The sequence below is a fragment of the Sander vitreus genome, chromosome 5 (genome assembly GCF_031162955.1).
Source record: "Sander vitreus isolate 19-12246 chromosome 5, sanVit1, whole genome shotgun sequence".
Classification (NCBI taxonomy): Eukaryota; Metazoa; Chordata; class Actinopteri; order Perciformes; family Percidae; genus Sander; species Sander vitreus.
In genome coordinates this window covers 22,152,827-22,165,856 of record NC_135859.1, presented here as the reverse complement: position 1 = coordinate 22,165,856, position 13,030 = coordinate 22,152,827, and the positions used below count along the sequence as shown (strand labels likewise).

The 13,030-nt window shown below is 40.8% G+C and overlaps 1 protein-coding gene across 1 annotated transcript in view; it reads left to right on the top strand.

Moving 5' to 3' along the window:
* fbxl17 (F-box and leucine-rich repeat protein 17) overlaps window positions 1-13,030 on the top strand; it is a 228,269-nt gene that overhangs the window by 138,763 nt on the left and 76,476 nt on the right. The window lies entirely within an intron of this gene.

Here is a 13,030-nt window from a genome sequence, read left to right as displayed (position 1 = left end):
AAACTCACACAGTTGGTGTACAAATCCCAGCCGCATAGCTCCCTGGGCTGCCTGTCTCCGGCCCATGCTGAGTGTGTAATGAGCGGAGCTTGAGTAAGATTAAGGCAGATATTGTATGCCGTTGGAGGATTGGTTTCACTTTGAGCCTCAGTGTTGTGGCAGAGCGCACTCCAGTGCTTCTGCTGGCTGGCTGAATGACCAGCAGGATCCCTACTGTTAGTCTCCTGTCATTTGCCATAGCGTTTTGCTCAACACTGCTAATGTGTTTTGAGGCAAACACGTACCACCCATCGGGCGTTTTTTTTTTTGGTGAAATGTGAACACTGCGTAAACTGTAAGGAAGCGCGCTGGGATGATGACCATGAAAGCATGAGAAGCAGTGGTAAAGAGGAAAAGATAGTAGGGAAAGAAGAGGGATTGGTATGGAGGAGAAAGGGGGGGTCTGCGATGTGATGTGGTTTGTTGTCTCCCTGTGAAGCACAGGGTAGAGGGGAAGTGATTGTGAGAAGAAGGTGGTGTTATGGGTAGGAGGGAATGAAGGAAAGTGCACAGGGTTTAGAGAGCAGAGAGAGGGAAGAACAGAGAGAAAGGCCACAGAGCGAAAAGAAGGAGAAATAGAAACAGGCTGAAAAACAGGGTGAAAAGCACAGGATAAGAGAAAACAGTGAGAGGGAGGGATGATGGTAGAGGAAGAAAGAGAGGGTTCAAGGACTGTTATCATCTGGAATCTATAGAGAATGGATGGGCAGCATGAAGAGGCTATAATCACATCCATCAACAACACTAGTTGCTTTTAAAGCCTGTTGTTCTGCTTCTACTCTGTCTTCCTCCCTCTGTCTCACCAAACCACCAGCCGTGGTCAATTTGCCACCACACTAAATACAAGATCTTCGTAAGGATGGTGACTGTAATATCAATAGATTTGAAAAAGAAAGAGAACAAAGTCATATATATTTGGGTCCCTATCCTCTTGGACTACATCACCTTTCTCGTGTTTTCAGGTGAACGTACAGTTCATTGACATTCACTCTTTTACAAAGACAAAGATGTACACAGACACAAGAGAGTGATTAACCTCTACAACACTGTTTGGTACGCTTTATAGTAAGAGTTAAGTTTTTATATACATATTCCTATGTCCTTATACAGTACATAAGAATAGAAGAGAATATAACTTTATTGTCCACCAAAGTGGGAAATAGTTGGCCCATCTGGCAGCCTAATAACACACACACACACACACACACACACACACACACACACACACACACACACACACACACACACACACACACACACACACAGTAACAATATATACAGTACAATACACAACATTGACAAAAAATAAATAAAAAAAGATTCTGTTTATCATTTTGGGTTTTTACTGAAACATATCCAGATTTTATATTGTAACAGATTAGTTTGGAGCTATTATTATCCAGATTTGTATGTCCCCACACACTCAAATGTTTTAGTGTATGATACAGTGCAATGCAAGTGTATGCTGGCCACTGCACCTTTTTAACATTAACAGTTCAGAAAATGTCTCTGGTAATACATTGTAAAGAGAAAAATGGGGGAAAAGTACAAATAGGCCACAGATTATGCACCAGATTTATAGTAGGGAAAAACAAACATGAACAGAATTAAAAAATGTGAAATTAGTTTTGTGATACAAATAATAAAAAAATTAAAAATCAAATATCTTTTTTGAAGATCATAATTAAATGCTTAATTTCCAGATTTTGGGGGGAGGGAGAGTGAGGGGATTACATAGATGATAATGAGCCCTATTTATACAGAACTACTTATATATACTACTGTATATAAAGGCACTTAAACTCCCCTCGACCCCCCTCCATCGGTACCCTCACCCATTCTCTGTCCTCCTCTTGCCTAAGCTCTGTCTGCTTAGCCAGTGATAAGCCACTGGAGCGTCGCCTGGTTGAGACTGCTTCAACAAATTCACTTTGCTGTCAAGCTAATAGGATTTTGGTTCCTCAGCCCATGCTATAGATGCCATCTTTGGACATGAGGAGAAAGAGATGAGGTTTGGTGATGAAGAGGCATTATGAGAGAAGACAGCAACTTCTCTCTCCCTTTCTTTCTAACCCCCCCCCTGTCGTCTCATCTTCCGTTCTTTCCCTCGTTCACGCCCCCCCCCCCCCTCTCCTATAGCATGAAAATCTCCTCACTTTTTCTTGGCATGGGATCAAACAGTGCGTTCCATTGGGGAATTAATTTAGGATTCTGGCTTTTTCGAGGGGTGTTTGGACCAATGAGCTGGCGGGCCAAGAAACATCTGTTTTCATGAATACCTAATGGCGGTGTGTCACCGGAGTCAAATGCCTGCACTGAGAGACGCTCCCACTGTTATTACTATCATGGTTATTTAGCCACCAGTTTCTCATTAGGGGTTTTCTCGTTCCTGTCCCCATGGAGGGTACAATTGGATAAACAGCTAGTTTTACACTATATGCGTAAGCTCTTTCCCTGTACTACAGATTATTTATTATACACACACACACACACACACGAATATATTTCTGTGCACACAACTATCCAAGTGCACCCTCTGGAAGTGAATGGAGTTTGGCTTCCTATGCTAACAAACAGGTGGTTGATTGGACACACACACACACACACATGTGCACGTTTTATTTGTAGTGCACCATGTGTGTTGTATTGGTAAGGTGTGATACTTTAATAATATGATAACACCACCAAGGGAATAGGAAGACATTATGTGCTGTAAATCAAACAGGATAAGTCAGTGATAATATCCAGTAGAAGAAGGTGTTAGGTATAGAAATGAGGTAAGAGGAACAATAGTATTAAAGTTCCAGAAATTTGTAGCCTAGTGTTTTGTGTAATAAAAGTTTCCTCGGCAGTGCCACTGTTTTAGATTATTAAAGTTTTTAATTGCTACTCTTGCTCATATTACTATGGAGACAGTGTGGGGTCTTCAGACATGAGAGGTCAAGAGTGATTGTTGCCATTCAAGCTTTATAGTTTTTATTACATTTGAAATGAAATTTGAAACCTTGGATGCATGCACATATATTCACCTTTTCTAGTTTATTTACCGCTCAGTGCTGTGACCTCATCTTGGCAGTATTTGGGCTCTGTTTTCCTGGAACAACATTTTCCAACATAGCAATTGTATGTATGTGTATGTGTGTGAGTGTGTGTGTGTGTGTGGTACTGATGATTGTTATACTAGACATGTTGAACTAGTTTCATGGACGTCTCGTAAAGTGATGAGACAGAGTGTGACGATGTGATCTGACATAGCTGTGGTTGTAGTGTGGTTGTCGCGCTCCAACCCTTTTTATGCTCTCTTTCCTTTCACACTCCTCCTTTTTTCTGTTTTTTTTCTCTCTTCTGGTCTCCCTCCCTTTTGTCTTGCTCTTTATGTACATCATGCTCATGTTGTTTCTTTAGAATCACTTTTAGTCCAGGGTTGTTGTTGTTGTTGCGTCTTCTTATGTCGTTTCACTCTCAGGAGGAAAAATATAAAGTATTGTAAGTTTTGAGTGGAAGACTCTGTACAGCCTGAGTGACAGAAAGCTGCAATGTGTGCTAAGGGGAAATAAAAGGATGACGGAAGCCACACTGGAAAGCACACATTTTCCCCATCGATCAGCAACCCTGTCCAGTTCGGTATCTGCTGTCTCTACTCTCCCAGAGTCTTTAGAACAGTGTGAGTCCATTGATTAGGCTTTGTCATCCTGGTGTGTGTGCTGGTACACCAGCGAGCCTAATGAAGCCGAGTCCACCCAGCCGAGCTGCAGGAGCAGTGAGCAGTAGCACCAACAGCTCATTCGTTCTCAACAGGAGCCAACTTATGAGGCAAATTCAGCATAATTAAAGCCAGTCTGTGTAATTGAAGCATTTCTCTTTCTATCATAGAAGCAAGGAAATTACACGCTGCAGTATGACTTATTGGGCCATTGTACAGAATTTGTTGTGGTATAATTTAGTGGCCTCCCACCCTCTCATCCTGTCCTCCCCCATTCTATCTTCATCCCCCTTCTCCCTTCCTCTTCATATCCATTAGTCTAATGAACACCCTGCAATTTCCTGCCACCGAGACAAACCCCGGTACACAGTATTGTTCTCCTCTCTTTTCTGTGTGTTTATGCATATCCAAGTGACATGCACACACTCCTGCATGTGTGTACCAGTGTTTGCATGTGTGTTTGATAGAGAAAGCGGGCAGGAGAGAATGCTATGGTAAGCTCTCATTAAAATAGATTGCGGTAATCAAAGTGCAAGGCAATTAGCCATGGCTGAGTGGGTGGAGGGTGTACACTGTGTGTTACCGTGTGCCACTGTGTCAGGCCTATTGGTAAACATCGTGATAGTTCACCTCTCTCTGCATGTGGACACGGAGCAGAAGAGTTACGATATGCAGCCCTGAGGGGAACGTTCACCTCAATTTATCACAGTCCAGCTGGCTGTTTTCCTTCGTGCCTGAAACAATTTTCTGTTATTAGCTGCTAGTTATTGGTTTTATTATCTGCTCTGAAATCAGAAATCACATTTTCAATGAAATGCTATAGTATATTTTTTGACAGGATTTCAGAGAAATAGTGGTCTGTTTTGAAAACAAAAAGCAAAAAACTATTTTCTGAAAACAGGTTAGGGTCAGGTCAGTAAAGTAAGAATATTTTAAACAGTTTCCAGTACACAGAGTCTCTCAATCATAAAACCAAAAAGTATAATACATACTGCATCAGGGCATCCTGGTGAGCTTGTGGCGAACATGCATACCAGATTACCACATCGTCCTAGTTTGGTTCCATCTGAGGATGTTTGTTGTAACACGTCATATTTATCTCTTGTTCACCATTTTTGTTCCGTATCTTTACTGTCACTTTCTACTAAGGGCAAATGCCAAAAAATTATCTTAAAAAAAGAAGTCTTGAATTGAAGTACATTAACATGTTGTCTCCTCAACTGTTGTCAACTCTTTGGATCGGATGGTGCCATTTCCCGAGTTGGGAAGTTGTTCTTCCGATTTCAGGTGTTCATGAGCTGTAAGTCGTAATGTGGAAACAACATGGACGCTACAAAGATGTGCTGTTTAATTGCTCAGAGCGTTTACCTGACTTGTTATCAGGGTTAATGTTAATAAACATCTAATCTAGGTCACTCACAGACAGCGGACAGCAGCGGTTACAACCTAATACCATACTACAAATTACATGTGAGGAAAAAAATGTATATGCAACACGTGAATTGATAAAAGGTGTCTTACCCACAACCCAACATTTCTTCCATCTTCCGTATGCCATGTTTCTGCGTAATATGACGTCAACTTTCGTCGTTCCGACATTAGAGGGAGTGCACGGAAATCTTCCTAGTCATGAACAATTTTTTCCCGATTATTCTTACACCACAGGAATGCAACATGAGTTGATTTTCATTGGAAAAAGGTTATATTTGTGCACTGACAGATTGTTTCACTTGTTTGACAAAAATAAGGATTGAATGAGCCAATCATAGACAAAAGTTACTTGATAAGATTTTATTCTAAAGAAACCAAAATAGAGGTTCTCTCTTGTGATCACAATGCTGTATTTACTTTGTTTTTAGGGTACAAATCAGAGTTGTGTACTGTAAATTGCGAGGTTTCTGCACAGTCAAAATACACAAGACCCCCCACATGTTTCAGACCATCTCTAGCCAAACTGTTCGTCTCACATGGGCAGAGCTCCACTAACACACACACACACACACACACACACACACACACACACACACACACACACACACACACAGTGTCAACTCAGACCTGAGGCAGTAAGTGTTATCACCATCTGCCACGGGGCAGTGCTCATCTTCTCCTGAGTTATTTATTGTGTTATGGCTGCAGTGGGCTGACCGTGGAGGTAGATAGGGGCATGGCATTGCTTTACAGAAAAGAGTTGTTCATTTACAGGTCAGTATCTCACTTGCTTGTCCTCTGGGAAACTGCTAAGACGCAACAGAGGAAGGAATCATAGATGCAGAACGAAGAGCTATCAGAGATCCACGTGTGAGTGATGTCAAGCCAGTTTGTTTTCCTCTGGCAACTGAGGGGCTGCTTTAAAATGCTGTTTGTGCATGTGCATCACGGACACCCGTCAGTGTTGGCAAGGCAACAGGCTGTCCATTTGGATTACCTTAAAGAGAATAACTGCCACTTAACCTCACAAAGTGCTTAGTTGGCTTCCCCCCCTGGTTTTTGATGGACAAATCAGCTGGTTTGTTAGGGACACTTGTTTTTGGAGATGGTGGAAATGTTGGCTGATGCTGTATGTAATAACAGTCATGACTTTACAGGTGAATATATATAATGAAATCTCTCCAGAAGTCTTATGCGCACACTTGTATTTATTGTATACCTCTAGAACTACTAAATAGCCATTTGCTCAGAGTAGAACTCCTGCCGTCTCTATATTGAAACTTTTGCCATTCGAGAAGTACTAGAAGTGTTTTACTCTGCAATTACTGAATACGCACAGCTGGAGAAAATGCTTCAAGCATTTAAAGGACACAACCATCACTGAGGATGAGGGGAGACAGCGGCACATATTAGGGCATTGGTGTTTCTGCTTTATGTTTGCTGGGTTAACCTGAAAAGTGTGCTCATCCAGTGCTCGCCTCTCCTTTCCCAGATAAAAAAAGCAACAATAAAAGGACAGGTTGGACAGGAAAGCCGAGGATGATGGGCATTTATGGCTCCAGTTATGACCCCATCGGCACTTTTTTGAGCAGGCTGATGACAAGCTGCTGGAATGCCCCGCCGTTTTGCAGAGTCGTTTGAAAACATGATTAACGGGGGTGGAACACAAAAGGGATGTGATTCTCATTTGAGCGGTGGGTATGGCAGGCTAGCCTGGGAAATCATCCAGGCCCTAATTGCTGAAGCAGACCCTGATTCAGACGACTGGAACTTACACACACAAAAACACACAAGGCAAACACACAAATATGCATGCTAAAACAGATAGGGATAAAAAAGTGTGTCTTACAGTCTTAGCTTCTGGATTTATAATTTTCAGATTTTTATCAACAATAAACAAGTATGGGGTATGTCTGAACTATTTGTCATGGTTTCATTAAAGAAGCTTCAATAGTAAATGGGAGCTTTTTCTAATGTGTGGATGTTCTCAGAGGTCTGTGTAAGTATGTATTTACTAACTTTTTTAACATTTTAGAATATATTTTACAGTCAAACCTGTGAAATAAATGCCATACAAAGACACAAAAAATGAAATGTGGATGTTGAAGCGTATGTAAAGCAACAAGGTATTTTTTTAAATTTAATTATATTTTTCTATTTTTATTTATTTATAGGACATAACCTCCACAACAAAAAATTTGACAAAACCGAAAAAGACTTGGTTACTGGGATAGATCTATTTATCTCAGGCAAGTTTCACTTCTGTTGAAGTTGTTCTTCTTTCTGTATTTTAGAAGAATTTTAAGATGAGAAAATAAAATCTGATACTGAACGATCGCTTCACTGATATTTTCTTTAGAGCACAATTTAATTGTATCCCAAATCAGCAACAGAACAATAGTCCACACATATTATCAGGGGGTCAGCAATTTCAAAAGCAATGAACATGTTCCCTCTCATTCAATAAAACCTGTATTGCTCCATTTTAAGATTGTTGCTTTGCTGCAGTATGAAGTATTTGCTTACTGAAGGGCTCTTTTGAGGTATTGGATAGTTTTATATCAATTTATATTAGCCCAGTGAAAAAAGTCTTAGTTTTTTTTGTCCGGTGGATTCCAGAAACTCAGTGTTGCACATCGTCTGAGGAAGCAGCACCATGCTTCCTTACACTTGTGTATGGATTTATGGGTGATATAAAAAAAATTTACAGCAAGAATCATTTTGCAAGAGCGTTCTCCTCAGAAGTATAAACCCCCGTCTTGCCTTGCTCTCCTCCTCTTTGCTGCTCTGCCCTTCCATTTCATTAAGTCTAAAGACAGCCATGGAAGTCTGAAGTGTCTCGTCTGTCACCGCTGCTGCATCCTCCTCCTCCTCCTTCTCCTCCTCCTTTTATGTTTTCAACCTCTCCCTAGACCTTCAACCGCTTTTCGTTACACATTTCATGCTTGCTTTCTTTCTTTTTCACCCTCTTCTCTCAAAAATCATCCATTTCTATTTCCCTGCTCCTTTTGTGTGGCTAGACAGCCATGTAATTGTGGGACGCGTGAGGAGCGGGATGAGACCAAGCCTTGTGTTGGTCAGCATCGTGCTAGTACCCACCTACAGTCATTCTCCCAGCAGCGTCTTTGTTCCTGCTCCATTGTGATCGGCTAGCTAAGAAGAAGCGCTACACATGTTGTTTGGCTGGAAGACTGTCTGCAGTCTTTGTGATAAATATGGACCTCTGTTTCTCTCAAGTATTGTTACTATTTTTCCTCTTGCTACTTGTCTGCTTGGATACCTCTGGCTGTGCTGTATAAAAGAAGATTAGCTTCACTTCTGAGAGACACATTCACACATGCACAAACAACACACTCCGTAATGACACACATACACACACACTGGGTTGTTTGTACTCCCTTTGTCCCTCCTTTTTCTTGTCCCACATCTTCTTGTTGAGCCTCACTGTAGACTCTTTCTAGTTTGCTGTGTATGGACAGTTCAGTAAGGTGCTTGGAAGTCTCCTTTGTTCCACAGCAGTTGTTTGTTGTTTTTTTTAGCAAAAACTTATTTTAAACATTTTAAAATGTGTTGGACTCAAAATGGCTGTTGATGCATTATATAAGGAACACAGGGCTGAAGTCAAAAGACTGCACAAGAATGAATGCACAAATATCGCTGTTGATTTCTGTAGATGGTTGTAATGCTAACAAAAGATTTGGTACTGACAGCACTAACCATTATGCTGGAGTTTTGATTAATTAGATAATTTTAAGTAACAGGATACCAGTCAACAGAGTGCTACAACACAATAAACAGAAATGGAAAATAACACAAAAAAAAGCATACAGTACACAATGTACATCTTTAATAACCATTCACATTTCCTTATTTAAAATTAATTACATTTTTAGTTTTATGAGCATGGCAACAAGCTCATAGAAGAGATTACATTTGATCAAACTGTGAGCTAGGATTAAGGGATGATCACTAGGCTTTGTCAAGGTTTAACCTCTGGTTGTACAACAGAACACACACACACACACACACACACACACACACACACACACACACACACACACACACACACACACGAACAAAATGCAGTCAAAGGCGAGTTGTCCTATAGGGAAGCTTTAAGCCCAGTATAGACCTCAGCTTTTTTTCTTTTAAATATTGGCCAAGGCTTTACAAGTCCATAAAATCCTATATTACAGAAGACAGAAAGTGATTTTTAAAGGCTTTGCTAGTTTTGGAGCGTCTTGATAACTCACTAGAGCTCCTTGCTGTGGGGATGAAGGTGAAGAGGAAACTACGTACAGTATATCACTGCCTGGGCCTTGACTAGAAAGTCTATTTTCCTAACCTTCAGTATAGTACAGATGTGATAAATCCATCTGATAATGCTGGTCTACCATTTCTCTTTTGTTATATATGAGCTTCTCAGAAAAACTCTTTACAATGATGCTATTCAGTACACATAAATAACATTTGAATAAGATGGTAATGTTCATTTTATTGGCAACTTTTAAGGAAGGAGTAGTAATGGGGCCACAGTAGTTTTGAAAAGCTCATTTTCAGTAGGCTTATACACTGTATGGAGCAGAGGTTGGGCAAATATGGTCCAAGAGTAAATTTAAATTCTGGGAAATAAAAATGGATGTTAAAAAAACATCTAGGCTCCTCAGTCAGTCAGTGGCATACCCACCTCATTCTACACTACTTAGCTCGTCATACCTTCGGGCCTCATTTACATGAAAAGAAGAACCTGGGAAACGCTTTAGTTAATCACAAGATAAATTAGCGCTGATATATTTACCATGATTTCAAAGCAACATAATTGAGTTTTTTTTAAACTTCAAGGAAAGAGCAATAATGTATCAGCAACACAAATTACTGTAATTGTTTTTCTCCAAATGCAATGAAAATATATAGCTGCATCTGCACCTCTTTAAGTTGTTTATATGTTGTATGTTATGTTGTTATGTTATATCAGTTGGGACCAACTATTTTTGAAAATAGAATTCAGCCTCTTATCCTTCAGAGTGGATTCGAACAAAGGCTAAATTCTTTGGCAGGCAGCATTAGCTGGCTGGCTAGGAAACAAAATTAAATATAAAAGATGTTTTAGGGTTAAGCAAAGTCCTCAAGGTCCAGCTGTGTGGCTCCAGTAATTCAATTTAGATAGAAAATATGTGTATGACTTTCTGTTTAAGGAAGAGAAATTCCCCCAAAACCTGGACATGCCAGGAACCAAACCTTGATTTTGTTTGTATGCGACTGTAAGAATGAGATAGAGAGAGAGCAGTGACAGTTTTATTGTTCACCTCTAGCTGTTTGCGCCGACAGCACAGTGACAGTGAGCCAAACACATACTGACCCCTGATGGTCCTCTCTCTCCCTCCTGCCTGCCGGTTACACTAATCGCTTAAAAATGCAGTCCCTTAGTTGTCATGGAGACTGTTTTATTATCATTTTATTGGAAAAAGTGGCCCTGAGCTGTATATTAGCTAGCTACATAACTATATATAAAATGCTTTCTCTGGACTTTTTTTATGCATCTATAATATTTGTAAGAGCATATTTTGCCAGAAGTGGTTGGTCTCACTTCATTCACTATGACCTCCTCATCTTCTTGCACTCCTTCGTCTTGCTCATTTTTCAGTTTTTTTTTCAAAATCATCCTAATTAACCTTCCCCTTATAACTTCCCCTTCATTTTTGTCATCTTGTACAGTCTGTCTGTCTCCTCTCCTCCTCCACTTACCCTTGTTTGCTACACGTTTCCTGAATCTCTGCTGACACATCTTCCAGTCTACCTTTTCTCCTTTGTTTTTCTTTCTGCACCTTATTTCCACTTCTTCATCTCACATTGTATCCCCATCATTACGATCCTCCACATTTTCTTCTTCACTTCATTAGTTCCTCCTCCTATCCTCTCTTCCTAATACTCCATCCCTCATACCTGCATCAGCTGCATTGTCCCTTTGTCTCTTCAAACATGTATTTCCTCATTCTTCTCCTTATCCTACCCTTCACTGCTTAATCCTCCCTTTTTCAGCCTCACAAGCAGCTTCTCCACCTTGCCACGCTGTTGACTTGCTCTCCACTCTGCATCCTAATGTACTCCCCTCAACGTTATCTCCTGGAGCATTGCCTCTATCTAATTGTTCAGTATGCACACCATGTCCAACTGGGGTTTTTGTCACAGGCTCTGTACATTATTGAAAGCAAGCAGATCACTAATTCATGTCAGCTGTGCCTTGTGGGGTTTGAGTGGAGGTGGGTGGGAGCTTGTTGCTTCTTGAAGGCCTTTCATGTGGCATGCCTTAGCCATCACATATCGCACCTCTGCTCCAGCCTCCCTTGTCTTATATCTGCTGTCTCCTCAGTCCTCTCATTTCACCTCGGTCTCCCATGATGCACTCCTTCTGTCTCTTCAACCTCTAGCTTCTGTATAGATATTTGTACTCATTCTGTTTCCTGCTGTACTCGCGTTCCATCTTTCCTCACTCCCTCCCTCATTCATTGATGTCTGATCTAATTGCTTTTGCTCTGACCCTGGGGACCCAGGCACAGTGTAACAAGGCCCCAGTGGATGCACTCCGCCTTCGTGGCTGCATCCCTGAATCGCTTTGTTTTAACTGTTTTCGTCACTGACTCTTCCCAGTGCATTCATTCATTAGCAGCACTAATGCCAGAGCCCCAAGACACAGGGCATGATATTGTGATCCCGCTGGCTTAACTGAATCTAATCTAAGGCCAACCACTGCACAAAGTTGGGTCAGGGTTGACCAATTGCAACAGGTCTTTTTCTATTTTTAAGAGTGGAGTTTTTCTTATCCACATCTCAGAGTGTGCCACAGAGAGAGAGAAAGGAAGAAGGGCGGGATGGCATTTGAGGCAGGGAGAGAGTGAAAAATAAAGGTAGGAGGAGAAAACAACAACCTGATAACATGGAGAGGCTCGCAGGTCCACTGCAATAGAAATTTAATAGAAAAGGTGAAATATGAAGATGCAGCCCATTGAACTAAAGCAGACAGACCAGTGCACATTTTAACAGCTTTGGCTCCACTCAGAAACAAGGATTTTAGAAATATGACACACATTTTAACTTTACTCTCACTGGCATCTTTTCCTCCTCGATCCTACGGTGTGATATGTCACACATCAAGTGACATCCATGAATTGTGCCATCTTAAATTAATCCTGGATCAAAAACATGCAAGCTTACAAATCATGCTTTGTTGGAAAGGAAATTTCGCTGTACTGAATTCCCTGTTGACCTGCATGCTATTGCCACTCCTGTTTGCTAGATGTGTGCATAAAAAAAACATGAAAGAAGAGAAGCTCAAATTCTCATGCATCACGCTTTGCCTAGGGTGAGATAAGCCAGTAGATAGTGAGTGAATATGAGCAATGCATTTTAGAAAAACCTCAGTTACCAGTCATATTGCGTGAAAGTGCAGGAGCACAGCACACAATATTGTTCCCTGTTTCACTTTGACATGAAGCTCAATGGTAGAAGACAGCTCAATATCACTTTTTTCCACTACTGCTTTCACATTAAAACAAGAGCTAAAGTATGTGTGTGTGTGTGTGTGTTCTTGTCTTTTTTGTCTTATAAATATTCATGATAGAACACCAGCATAAAGATCAAAACATTTTATCCTGAAGGTTAATGGGTCAAATGCGTTGATCAAAATGTAGTTGTTGCACATACTCCTCTCATTAGAGGCATTTAAAGAGAATCATTTGATACAGATTCTCTGATGTTCCCCTTGGCCCTCCCTAGTGTATACTCTCTCTCAACACACATTGATACACACGCACACACTCTGTAGGTCCTTTGGGTTCAGGCACTGGGCTGAATGCAGAT